Source organism: Acomys minous (assembly GCF_964271855.1).
Source record: "Acomys minous genome assembly, chromosome: 15".
Lineage (NCBI taxonomy): Eukaryota > Metazoa > Chordata > Mammalia > Rodentia > Muridae > Acomys > Acomys minous.
Window position 1 is genome coordinate 39,669,955 of NC_140497.1, and position 14,489 is coordinate 39,684,443.

Genomic DNA, 14,489 nt, shown 5'->3' on the forward strand with positions numbered 1-14,489 from the left:
TAAGGGGGTTAATTCATACCCTAGCAACTAATAACACAGGCATTTCCTGTCATCATTGAAATAGCTCATTCATACTCCATATGAACACCTAATGCATGCTACAGAAGGAAGTGGTACTCTAAACTTATCCATAAGTAAAAATCTCACAAAACCACCAAAACTTCAAGGCTATAGACTATCCACTGGAATTTATGGACCTTCACCCCAAAGACGACGTAGAAAACGATGTAACTAAAATCTTGTTATGCAGAGATTACCCAGATGACAAGACCCCCTCCCAAAAAAAAGACCACCAGGACTCAATACTGATGCAATATACACAGGGTCCTTCATTATGGGCTCAGAGTTTTGGATTGCAATCCTTCCTGACACAGCAGGATAGGAGAATGATGCAGCAGTTTCAAGGGTAATGGGTTTATGAGGAAAAACTGTAATTAGGGGTTGGAGTCACAGGAATGGAGGTCCTTAGGTAGGTTGGGTGGGAGCTGGATCTGTAGGGGAAGTTTTTTTTTATCTCAGAGGAATCTTGGGAGTTAATTGTATCTAATTGCTCCTATGGAGTTCCTGGAAGCTGCTGGTAGGTCTAGTTTATGGCAGTGCATTGTTTTTCCCAGAATGCTGGAAGCAGTGAAGTCACCTGGATGACAACTTCTCATAGACCAGGGCATTAATTGTAGAATATATATTACATATAATATATGGCATTAATTTTGCCCTTACAATCTCATGAGAACTTGGAATCCACATTGGCTCCTTCAGAAGTTATCTACAATTTCTAGGGATTAGAATATTATCCAAAGTGAAATAAAGTATAAAAGAAATTAACTTGTGTAAGACCAGAAGGCGAAATAGGAAGATACAAGCCTTATGTGGCAAATACAGCTATAAACCTGTGGGGAAGAGATCTACTACAACAGTGTAGCTCAGATTAATGTTCCTTCAGTCTCAGACAATGAATAACTATTGTAACTGACATTGTATATTGACAGCTTATGTAATATGGCTTGGTTGCTTCTGTGTTTAAATGGGTAAGAAACTCAGCTCCCTGATGTGGAGTTCAGCATGGAATGTGAGTGCCTATGTGCAGATTCATAATGATCTAACTGTACCTTCATAAACAGAAGGGGGAATAAGATTATCTGAAAGGCACAAGATTGTAGAAAAATAAAAGATAAAAAAAAACACAGCTGACTTCAATGATGTTTTAACATCAAAATGGACTTCAGAGAATGTGTTATGTTGAAGAAGAGGTTTTGGCTTATGAAAGGCTAAGGGTTCCATAAAAACTGACCAAGATCCAATCCCAGTTAGAGAAGCTTCCACATGAAATGGACAGTTCAACGAGGGAAGAAACAGAGAAAGACAGCAATACAAATGAAGCAGAAAGCTAATTCCCACCTGAATGGGGACAGCTCAACAAATAAGATGAAAAAACAAAGAAACAAAGAAACAAAAAACCAAGATCATCAGACCAGCCGACTGAAAAGTCTTGATGCTGAAATGGACATTTACTGAAAGGCGGATGATCAGGGCTGTAATTATGATGGATCACTGTATCAAGAGATCTTCATAAGAACATTCTGACTGTTAAGCTTCTGAGATTGATAGTTGTTTTGGTTGTAATAGTTAACCTGTGGACCATTTTTAGCTTAAACAGAATGGGGGAAGGTGTAGAGGAATTTAAATCCAGCCACATGGCTACTTTGGCAAGGAATCACATCCAAAGACCTAGGTTGAGGAGACCTGGCTGAAATGCAGAAATCCCTCTAGTACACACCTTAATCCCAAACAATGATGATTAGTGAAGGACAGAAAAAGTGATGAATCAGAGAAATATTTGACCGAATGAATCCAAGATAGGATATGCCCACCTTTCATGAGGACAGGAAAAAGGGGCTGCAGACAAGCAGGGAAAGAGAGAAGTTGAGGTTAGTGCAGATTAATTGAATGCAATTGAGTTCTACTTAGTTCCTGCATTTCCATTTAGTTCCATTGTTTGTATAGTCAGTGTAACTCACATTGCGGAGTTCAGAGGCAATTTTTCGAAGCTGAGGAATTCAGAGAAGCAGAGAGAAGCTAATTTAAATCATTCAGCTTCTAGTGAAATTTTTAACCAGAACAGCTGATTTGAATTAGCCAGAATTCAGACATGACTAGAAAAGGTGAGTTATCCAGCAGTAAATCTCAGAGGCTGAAATTATTCTAAGCCTAAGTTAGCAGATGGAGGCTGGAAGCTGAATCTCTCAAGGTCTGGACTTACAGAAGTATGGATTGTATGGAGAGTAGAAGCTTCTAGGCCTAGGCTTAGGGATAGTTCAAACAGAGATAGAAATGCTCTTGGCTCAGTCCAAGCCATGGGTCTGTGAAGTATGTTATGGAGCTCATTTCATCTCCTCACCAGAAGAAATAAAAAACATTTGCATTTAGGACTTTTATTTATTTTAATATTTGAGATAGCCCTTCCAAAGCAAATAAATAAACAGACAAGTTAAAGGGTAGCATACCAGTATAGTTCAATTTTATTGATTCTAATTTAAGAAAACATATCCAGGGAATTTATTACTCAAATATGGTTCTTATGATTAATTAGATCCTAGGTATGGATTTTTAAATATATTAATCAGTTACTTGGAAAACAATTCCACAATGTGGACATAGGTGTTATGTCCACTTATGACTATTATGACTAAATAAGGTTTCCTTAATACAGACATAAAACAGGTTTCTGTTCATCTTGATAGCCCTAAGAAAACTATTTAATATCAAATGCTTTATCTTCTTGCAGATTAAATTCAGTGAAAATGAAATATCACATTCCTTAATATTATTTATTGAGATAAATATATGCATGAAGAGATAGGTCATGATCATTCAGGTACTGGAAACATTTGTTGTAGCACATTAGGGTAATGCTGTCTTTCTTGATGTTCTCTCTATCTCCCATTAACATGTAAATATATACAAATTACACTGTCTGCCTTATTAACAAAACCTTTTTGTTTGGACTTATCTGTGATCTTAAATTGATACTAACCTACTTACAGTTATTTTGATGGCTGAGTTTTGTTTAGAACCCAAGTTCACTGTGAGCCTCGATTAGCACTAGGATCTATTATTTAGGTTGCTCTTACAAAGCCAATGATAACAAATGCTGGGACATTTATTCCTCATTTAACTGTCATGTTTCTGAAAATATTGAGTTCCTCTAGCACCATAAGTACTCTAGAACAGTTTTTGCTTATAAAAATTAATTTTAGCGTCATGTTCATGGGAATAAAAATGCAAATATTGGCTAAATATAGCCCTGTAGACTTCCCAAAAGTGTTTTTGCACTTGAATTGGTTGAATCTGAGGACAATACATTAACTTCCACGAAAGGAGTGAGCTATTTCCAGTCAACAGAAAGCCTGTACACCCCAAAAGTCTACTCTAACCAACTCATAACAGGATTTTGCCAGTAGGTTACTTTTAAATTTCATGTGTGTCATAATCACTTGTCTACTGCTATAAAATAGCACCATGACCAAGGAAACTTACAGAAGAAAGAGTTTCTTTGGGGCTTACCATTTCAGATGTTTAGAATCCATGACCATCATTGTGGGAAACATAGAGGGAGGGTGGCAGGCATTCCATTGGAGCAGTAGCAGAGAGCTTAGACCTTGATCCATAGCATGACACAGTGACAGTGTGAGATAAACTAGGAATGACGTGAGTGTTCTTAAGCCTTAAAGCCCATCTTCAGTAACACTCTTTAACCAACAAGGCAAAACCTCCCAATCCTCCTTAAACATTTCCAACCATCGGCCACATATTCATTCATAGAAATTTGTAGGGACCATTCACATTCAAACATGGAAAATGTGCAATATTGTTCTGATACCACATAGTGTTTGGGCTTGAACTGCAATTGCTCTCAATGCCTTCCTTGTGAATTATTGCCTTAATTGAATTCTCCACTTTTCCATAGACATGGCAGGCAATCCCATCATTACCCTGTACTACTCTATTGCTTCCATTTATTATGAGAAACCTGACAAACATAGGGTATATAATTCCTTCTCTAATTAGTATTTTATATAATATGCAAGCAAGGTCTGGTTGTGCAAGGCTGTAATTGATGCACTCAGGAGGATAATGCAAGCGGATTTCAAGTCTGAGAGCTATGTAGGTTACAGGGTAAATTATGAGCCAATCTGAACTATACATTGATACCCTGCATAAAAACAAATACCAATAAGAATAGCACAAGTAACAACAAGAAAACCCCTAAGTTTTACCAACTCTATTTTCCTATCTTTACTCTTCAGTTCCAAGAGATGTACTTCCTTCCTGATTCTGATATTTTGTGTAACATATTATTTCTTGATTTTTCCACTTTCGTTTTCAAAAACTTATGCTTTTCTTTTATTATTTTTTGAAATTATCTAAGGTATACACATGTGTATATGATCATTGCTGCAGTTCCCAAGTGTTTAAGATGTGTAGATATATTGATGTTTTTTTCCCCTGGGCTCCTGCATCTTAAAATACTATGAGAGCCAGTCCTCTGGTTGGAGGCTTTTTCATCTGTTCCACCTCAGGTCCTCTAGTCTTGTGTCTGAAGCATATAGTGTCTTCTATATTAGTGTCTTGCTCTCAAGTTGGCTATAGTTTATATTTGATGTATTCTCTTTAACTCTGCTGACAAAGAACTTAAGTAATGTTCTTCCTTTCTAGCATTGAGATTATTGTTAGCTAGTGTCTAGGGAGTAACAATATCTCTCCCACTGGTATAACAAAGTTTATATTATTTGGGTACATGTATCATCACATATATGACATATTTAAGTAACTATAAAATGATACTTTTTTGGATTTTAAAACATTCTTAGTGTTATTTTTCTCCCTATGTTTAATCTCCCTGTGTATTGTGCCACATTTTCTTTCCCAATTAAACAATTCTCCTCCATTTTCCACTCACCTCTTTTATTTGTTTGTTTTAGAACTCTGTTTAAGTCTGTAGTCAAGTTTCATTTGTATCATTATTTTGTGTCTTTTTAAATTATTGTATAGCTAGAACAGATTCCGTACTAATCTGTTGGTTTCCTATTTACTAGACTGATAATGGCCCTTTCTATTAAAAGCTTTTTATATTTTATGTGGGGACATGTGTCAGTGGCTAGCCTTAGTTCCTGAGTGAATGCACTCCCATTTACAAAGTCTTTTGTTTTACATATAATCTACTATATCATTGCATAGCTTTCCTTTTTCTTTTTTGAAATATTTTAATTTTTTACATATACATTTATAGTATTATTCATATATAAAATAAACTACATAGAGCAAGAAGAACCATGAAGTAATCAATCAGGAATTACATTAATGTTACATTCATAGTGTTTTGGCCACTTGTTTTTTTTTTTAATTGAAAAATAAAATCATTCATATTACATCTCAATTGCTATCCCATCCCGTGCATCCTCCCATTTCTCCCTCCCTCCCACTTTCACCCCATTTCCCTTCCCTATGACTGTGACTGATGGGGACCTCCTCCTCTTGAATATGATGCTAGGTTATCAAGTTTCTTCTTGGTAGTCTGCTATCCTTCCTCCAAGTGCCATCGGGCCTCCCCATCAAGGGGACAGGGCCAAATAACGGGCACCAGAGTTCGTATGAAAGTCAGTCCCCAGTCTCCACTTAACTGTGGAGAAAATTCTTCCCTTGGCTAAGTCTGGGTAGGGTTTGATGATGACTGCACATATTGTCCTTGGTTGGTGCCATAGATGGAACAGAACCCCTGGGCCCAGATCCACCCATCATAGTGTTCTTCTTGTAGGTTTCTAGGACCCTCTGGATCCATCTATTTCCTTTTCTCTTATATTTCTTCCACCTTAAGATGTCCTCACCACTATCCCATCTTACTGGTAAGTGAAGACTTTCATGAGACATATCTCTTGGCCTAGTGTCCAGATATAAGTGAGTATATACTATTTGAGTCTCTCTGCTTCTGGGTTAGCTCACTCATTATGATCATTTCTAGTTCAATCCACTTGTCTGCAAATTTTGGAAATTCCTTGCTTTTAATAGCTGAGTAGTATTCCATAGTGTAAATGTACCACAGTTTCTTTATCCATTCTTCTACTGAGGGACACTTAGGATGTTTCCATGTTCTGGCTATTATGAATAAGGACGCTAAGAACATGATTGAGCAAATCTTCTTCTTGTGTGCTAGAGCATCTTCTGGGTATATTCCAAGGAGTGGAATAGCTGGGTCTTGTGGAAGCCCTATTCCCAGTTTTCTTAGATAGCACCAGATAGATTTCTAAAGTGGTTGTGCTAGTTTGCATTCCCACCAGCAATGAAGGAGTGTTCCTCTTTCTCCACATCCTGGCCAGCATGTGGTATTGCTTGAATTTTAGATCTTGTATTTTGGCCACTTGTATTTGGCAATCTTGAAGAAAACATCTTCCCTATCTTGGTGAGTCTAAAATTCTGAAGGTAAATCAATATCTATCATATCTCATCTTTATCAACTTAACACATCTATCTAGACCAAAAAGCATCTTAACTCCAAAAGAACTAAGCTTAATTGTAAAGTTAAACTATCTGGTCTTCAACCCCATCAGAGCTTTTCTTATACCATTTCCATTCCATTGAAGTCTTGGAACCATTGGAATTTTGTTCTTTTTTTTTTTTTCAGTATGACAAATACATGACTTATTTTATTCCTCTGCATATGCATATCAAGTTCTCTAAGTACCATTTATTGTTAAAGGTGGTATCTTTCTCCCAATGTGAAATTATGTTATTGTTGTTGTTAAATATGAGTGAAATTTATGAATACAACCATGTTTGGCCTTCTATATATTCCACCGATGTGCACACAAGTTTCTGTGTAAGTATGTTACATTTTATTTATTATATCTCTATAATGTAGTTTGAAATAATGTACAGAAATGCTTCAAGAGTTCTCAATTTTTCCACAAGATTACACTTGCTCAGTGAAGTTTTATGACACCTAATTCACAATAGATAGCAAATAAAGACAACTTTAATTTCTTTGAACTAATGACTGGATAATTAAATTGTAGTACAGATATATTTAAAACCGGAATTATATTCAAATGTTACGAAAGTGAAATAAATGAAATTTGAAGGTAAATGCATTGAGCTAGAAATTATTATGTTGGTTGATGTAACCCTGACCCAAATTATCACATATTGTGTCTAATTTGTGGATTCTAGCTCTGAAGCTTTAGATTTGAGTACCTAACTTGAAGCGATCACAGAATCCAGGATAATATAAATAGACCATGAGGAAGAAGGGACAAAAGATGACCTAGAGAAGAGCACAGTAACATCTAGGTGTGATATTTTACGCAATGGGAAATAACATACGTGAACTTTAAGTGAGGAATGGAAAGTGACAAAAGCAGTCAGTGTGTCTACACAGCTGTAAAACCTGTTAACCACATCAATGACTGATGACAGGGGACTGCTATCCTAAGGGTGCAACAGTGGCTTCTTGTTGAGAATGCCCAGCACCTCCGTCATCGGACTTTGGTTTGTTCTGTAGGTGGGGATTCATGCCTTGAACTATTAACCTTATCCATTACCTGTGACTGGTGCAGAATTGACTACTGCCATTTTCAGGAAACTAACACAACATTAATCTAAATGCTCAATCTTACAGATAAATGTAGCTCTGATTTCCCATAAAAAGATTCTTTTTGTCACACGTGATGGTTACCACCGAGATACCCAACTGGTCAGACTTGAGGGAGCAACTGATGCACTGAGAGCTCGTTACCTACTAATGCATCTACAATCCAGCGCCTGTTCCTACACATCAAGCGTAGTCCCAGAAGAGGAATCAAGACAAATTGTAAGAGCTGGAGGATTAGGATGCCTCATGTCTTCTTGATGTTACAGAAATGTTATACCCATGGAATATCAAGATTGTGTTTTCTTAAACATGTTCTGTACAAGATCATACCTGTTGATATGCCAATATAAATTATGGAAACTTCACAAAACCCACACTTAAATGAAGAGATTGACAATCAACTGAAACTGTGAGAAGGAAAATCAGTCTTCAGCAGGGACAAGCTACTTTGTTGATAAATTAACCAATAAAGTGGTTACTGTACATATGTGCAACAATGAATGATTCATAGGTTCTGAGTGTGTGTGTGAGAGAGAGAGAGGGAGGGAGGGAGGGAGAGAGAGAGAGAGAGAGAGAGAGAGGGAGGGAGAGAGAGAGAGAGATGGAGGGAGGAATAAAGGATTTCAGCAGGAGTATGGGAGGAATTGGATTGATGAGAGGGAGAGGGAGAAATGTTGGAAATCCAGTCAATATTTATGTATGAAAATCTCAACAAACAAAATAAAACACCTCATGAAATTAGAATTTTAAAAAATCAGTTGTTTAACCCCACGCAGTCTATCAAAGGTTGAAGGCCACAATTAGCCAACCAGAGATTTTAAGGCCAGCCTAAATTAAGTGAAACATTCCCAAAAAAAGAAAACTAACCTAATGCTGATTTTCTTTTGAAGGTGTGTGTCAATTTATACAGCATGTATTTAGAAAACGTATTTTCTTTTGTAATATAATAGAAAATTACAACAATATTAAGTAGCCCCAAGTGTATACTAGACTAACAGTATCAGTAAATGGGAAAACCATCCAGAAGATTAGATAAGAGCAAATTCAATCCTTCGGTTTTAAGAAGTCATGCACATCTAGTTCTTATCTTGAACAATAATTAAGGTGTCAATATGAACAATCTAAGACATTTTTCTCATTAAAACTTTTGCTACATTTCATAGCTTATCTGCTTTTCCTCCATAAGCAAAACAGGTCTTGCTGTATCTATCTTTGTAACTGCACTCTTCTCTTTCTGACATTTCCCCCCATTGACCTCAGTCAGCATTATTCCTTTATTGAATACTTCATAAGTCTTATACCTGATATATTGTGAGTTAAAGCTTACATACAGTATGCTTTTTCTTCTCACATAGTGATTATTTCTTACAACAAAAGTAGGCAATGCCTACTTCAGACTGTAATTCTGGGAAAGCATGTTTATGATTACAGTGAAGTCTTCTTGTCTGGAGTACCAGATACAGTTAGCCTCTACTTTAACCTTTGATGCAAATATACACCTTACGTGTCACCCTCCAGACTTTCTAGACTTGATTCTCACTTTGGAATCTTTGCACAAATTGCTCTCCTAGTCTACAGAACTCTAACTTATTTTTCAAGGCTTCGCATAAATGTCATTCCCCCCCAGCAAGTTTCCGTGACCTTCAATCTGGCATAAAATTTCTTGATATATTATCTTCTAGTGTTCTGAAAATTTAAATTTAGCAATCTGGACTCTTGTTTGATATCTATCTTCTTTCCCAAACTGTAGGAGGAATGCTTTAGCATCATGGTCTTTGCCTAGTACTGCATCTCATTCTTTCAGGGCAATGGGCTAGATGACCTATTTTTTATAACCCACAAAGATCTCACTAGGGGCTGCTTAAGTTGTGTGAATTAAGTACAGCATAATGAATACTAAGATTTGATAAAAATATATGAAAATATTTTTCAGATAATTTGGAAGGCATATTTTGAGCAAAATACCTACGCTTTCCATTTATTTTTTAGAAATAGCTTTAAAATATTTCAGAATTATATTCATTGTGATGTGTTGTTACTTTTACCTTATTACCTGTAAGAACAGTTATGTTTGTTCAGAAATAATTGTTCTCCATCAGGACATGGTAGTGCAATTTTATTTCAACTTTTTTCCCCTCCCTCTATCTGTTTTAGTTTCTCAGTTACTTTAGAGCTCTTTTTTTAAATTTAATTTTATTAATTTATTCATATTACATCTCAATGGTTATCCCATCCCTTGTATCCTCCCATTCCTCCCTCCATCCCATTTTTCCCTTACTCCCCTCCTCCAATGACTGTGACTGAGGGGGACCTCCTCCCCCTGTATATGCTCTTACGGTATCAAGTCTCTTGTTGGTAGCCTGCTATCCTTCCTCTGAGTGCCACCAGGTCTCCCCATCCAGGGGACGTGGTCAAATACAAGGCATCAGAGTTCATGTGAAAGTCATACCCCACTCTCTACTCTACTGTGGAGAGTGTTCTGTCCATTGTCTAGATCTGGGTGGGGGTTTAAGGTTTACTGCCTGTATTGTCCTTGGCTGGTGCCATAGTTTGAGCAGGACCCCTGGGCCCAAATGTGCCTATCATAATATTCTTCTTGTACATTTCTAGGACCTTCTGGATCCTTCTACTTTGCCATCTCCCATGCTTCTCTTATCTAGAATCCCAATAGGATGTCCTCCCCTCTGTCCCAGTTTCCTACTAAGTGGAGACTTTCACAGGACATGCCCCTTGGACTAGTGTGCAGATATAAGTGAGTGTATACCATTTGACTCTTTTTGCTTCTGGGTTATCTCACTCGTTATGGTCATTTCTAGTTCAATCCATTTGTCTACAAATTTTGGGAATTCCTTGTTTTTAATAACTGAGTAGTATTCCATACTGTAAATGTACCAGTTTCTTTATCCATTATTCTACTGAGGGACACTTAGGCTCTTTCCATTATCTGGCTATTATGAATAAGGCTGCTATGAACGGGGTTGAGCAAATTTTCTTGTTGTGTGCTGGAGAATCTTCTGGGTATATTTCAAGGAGTGGAATAGCTGGGTCTTGAGGAAGCCCTATTCCCAGTTTTCTGACATATTAAAGCTGTTTTTCAATCCATGTCCTTTGTTGTACTGAACCACAGTTAGTTTCTGAATCTTGCATAATAATAAGAAATTGAGAAAAACTTTAAAACCACGTCATTATTAAGTAATTCCTATAGTATCACCCTTCATTCTTTACAGTCTTCTTCAGAGTTTATGCCATACCCTAATAATTCCAACAGCTTAAGATTTTTTTCTTGTACTTTTGATGTTATTACACTTCATGACATGGTGTCATAGTATCTCTGTCCATGCAATCTAGAGTTTTGTAAAAGAGTATATACTATAAAGTCACACACTCACAATTTGACCAACATAAAAAAATTAGGTTGGTTAACCACTTTACCTCTAAAAACCCTGAAATTAAAAGATATTAAAATTCTGATGATATCAGTGATAGTTAATTAATGTGGCAGACTGTTGAATAAAAAATGTAGCAATCAATGTATGACCTAAGATTAGAAAATAAATAAATAAATAAATAAATAAATAAATAAATAAATAAATAAAAGGGCTTGATTGTGGAGGTAATAATGTTGGGGCTAAGAGGCGGATAATGATGGTAGCAGGAAAATTGTGAACAGCAGGAAGAACAGGCCAGCAAATGTTTTAAAGACATTTTAACACTGCTCTTATCTTATAGAGTGAAATGGTATCATCAACACTAATCCCTGAGGTATCTTGACTAGTTTAGCTCTGCAACATTTTTGTTTGTTTAGTTGTTTGTTTGGGTTTTTTTTTACTATTCTATTGCATTAAATGAGCAGCAATATAATAAATACTACAAAGAAAATAATAATTTCTAGGGGGGAAATTGTGTATTATTCAATTAAAAAATTCATGTTAATAATGTTACATTCCCTTCTGTAGCAAATTCTCTTGTGCTCATTTTCATTACCAACTTGTTTTCTCTGTAGGAAAAACTACTTTGGATCAAGGACTGATGGATACACAAGTAGTTGAGGCAATGATCTTCAAACAAATCATCTGGAGGGTTGTAAGCTATTCAATTTGCTTTCCTATTGAGTGTGCTTAGGTGAGAACCATGATCTTTCTTTCTTTCTTCCTTCCTTCCTTCCTTCCTTTCTTTCTTTCTTTCTTTCTTTCTTTCTTTCTTTCTTTCTTTCTTTCTTTCTTTCTTTATTGCTTGTTTGTTTTCAAGACAGGGTTTCTCTGTGTATCCTTGGCTGTCCTGGACTCGCTTTGTTGACCAGGCTTGCCTCAAACTCACAGCAATCTACCTGCCTCTGTCTCCCAAGTGCTGGGAGGAAAAGTGTGCACCACCATGCCAGGCCCATGATTTGTGTTTCTAATAACTTCCTGGGCGATGTCTCTGTTCTTGGTGTCTGAAATATCTTTTGAATTTGCTAGTGATCTAAGAAGCATCATCTGGTAGAAATGGAACATATGCCAAATATGTCATTTGAAAATATTAGTAGCTATATAAGACAATATGAATACTACAGGTATATATTTTATTTAGTATACTATATTTAGTAGTTCTACATTACTTTGACAATTATTAATGAATTTAATTACATTATGTTAATGTATGTGTGTATTTAGTGTATATATATGCACACTTATGTGCATTTGTGTGAGTTAGGGAGTGGTACATGTCTGGACATATGGAACCAAGAAGTCAAAGCCGGTGTCTTCTCTGCCACTCTCCATCTTATTTTTTTAGACAGTCTCTCATTGAATCTAGACATCACCTATTCTTCTTACTTTGCTATTCTGTAAGTCCATGGGATCCACTTGTCTTTGTCTCACTCGGGTTACAGGCCTAAACATTACTCCTGGCATTTTATGTGATTTCTTGGTTTTGAACTCATGTTTTTATGCTTCTGAGGCAAGTACTTTTATGCAATGAATCACATCCAGTGTCTCCTATATAGGATTAATACACACACACACACACACACACACACACAATTGGGTGTTATGCATTCATTATTTACATATATTTCATGGATTTTATAAGTATAAAAGCAAAGTTACATTTCTAGTCTTCCAACATATTAAAGCAAATTAGCAGCTGATCTGAGCCTCAAATTTTAAAATTAAATTTAAATGAATTCAAAATAAATTAAAACACTAAAAGCTGGAGCCTAGGTTACCACATTTTAAAATTCGAGATTCTATACACCATTTCCTTCTAGTGCATTGTGTAGCCTGATTGGATTTAGTGTATCATATAAAAAGCTTATGGTAAGCTTCAGAAAAGAACATGCAATTTGCATTTCAGTAAATGGTTGGCATGCCAGATATTCTGCTAAATTCCTCTATTAGATAAACTGAAAGACCAGGAACTTAATTCTAAGATATAAAAATGCCTTATGAACTCCATAAGCAGGAACTTAGCTGGATCTCTGCTGTCAAAACAAGGAAATGTGAAACACACAGGATATATGTTTTCAGCTCTTCATTTTCCACATGGAGAGAACATGTTTCCCTTGCTTACTTCCTGCAGGGAAACATCTGTCTCTTCCCTTCATCCACATCATTTTGAAAGATGTTTATCCCAAAGCTCCTCAGGTTACTGATTATTTACTTACTCTCCTTCCATGCCAAGCTCAACCTTTCTTCTCAATGCTGGTACTTGACTTGAGCCTGAAAATTAAATCTATCCGACTTGCTGACTGGCACTAGATTTTCAGCCATATTTTTTATTTTAGGGAAAGAAAATGGAAGGAGATAGGAAATGTGAGCTTTATTTTTATTTTCTGCCACATAACTCACATTTTCTGAGGTTTTTAGAACCCACCATCACGAATGGCTCTATCAGGTGCTCCATTGCCAATTGGTCTACTGTAAGCTGGTACCATACCATCTCTAGAGGTCCTTTGAGTGCATAGACCCTAAACAAACTACGTATTTATTTCTATATTTGGGTAGTGGAATCAGGATGAAGTAAATCTCACATGTGGGGTTTCTTCCTAGTTATTAGTTCATCAGTCAGCTCATCTCAGAAGATGGCATCTGATTTGCATGGTTGATATATATCTTACCATAGATATTTTTCCCCCATGCTTCCAAAATCTGAATCTGTTGAATTAAACTACATCTATTTGAAACCGTAGTGTATATTTTTCCATATTTTGTGTTCACTGAGACAAAGATACCATTGGCACTAAGAAAACATCATTGTAAATCCCTCAATTCCAGTTTCAACTCTAGATAAGAAAACATTAATTTTATTATGTTAGGTACTTACTCTGGTTATGATCAACTGCAATAAGCAGAATATTTTATGTACTTTTAAAAACCCTACCAGATTTATTCAATATCATGTATGTTTTGAAATTATTGGATATCACAGAAGGAAAATATAGGAAACAGTGATGAGACCTCAACTATTTTATTTTTAAAGTAAATTATGTTCAAACTTTTCTGTTCATCCCTTTATACATTATGTATCCACAATTGGTAAGTGATTGTTTTCCCACTCAATTAAATAAATTAATATAGTATTTTGTCTGATAACTTTGTTACAGGAATTAACTAAGTTCTCTCTCCTGTTATCACTAAGTTTTAATATATTTAGTAGATAATTCAGATGATTTCAGATAATCATGCTCCTGTTTTGTTTTCATGTACATAAAGTAATGTATTTTATACTTACTTCTTTATACTAACATTAAAGGGAAATTTCTCTTTGTGGTTTTCTATATATGTTGCTGGTCCCATTCCCTCTGCATTTGTTGTTGAACTCATTGCTTCGAAAATTTATCTTAGATCCACACAAAAACTGTTCA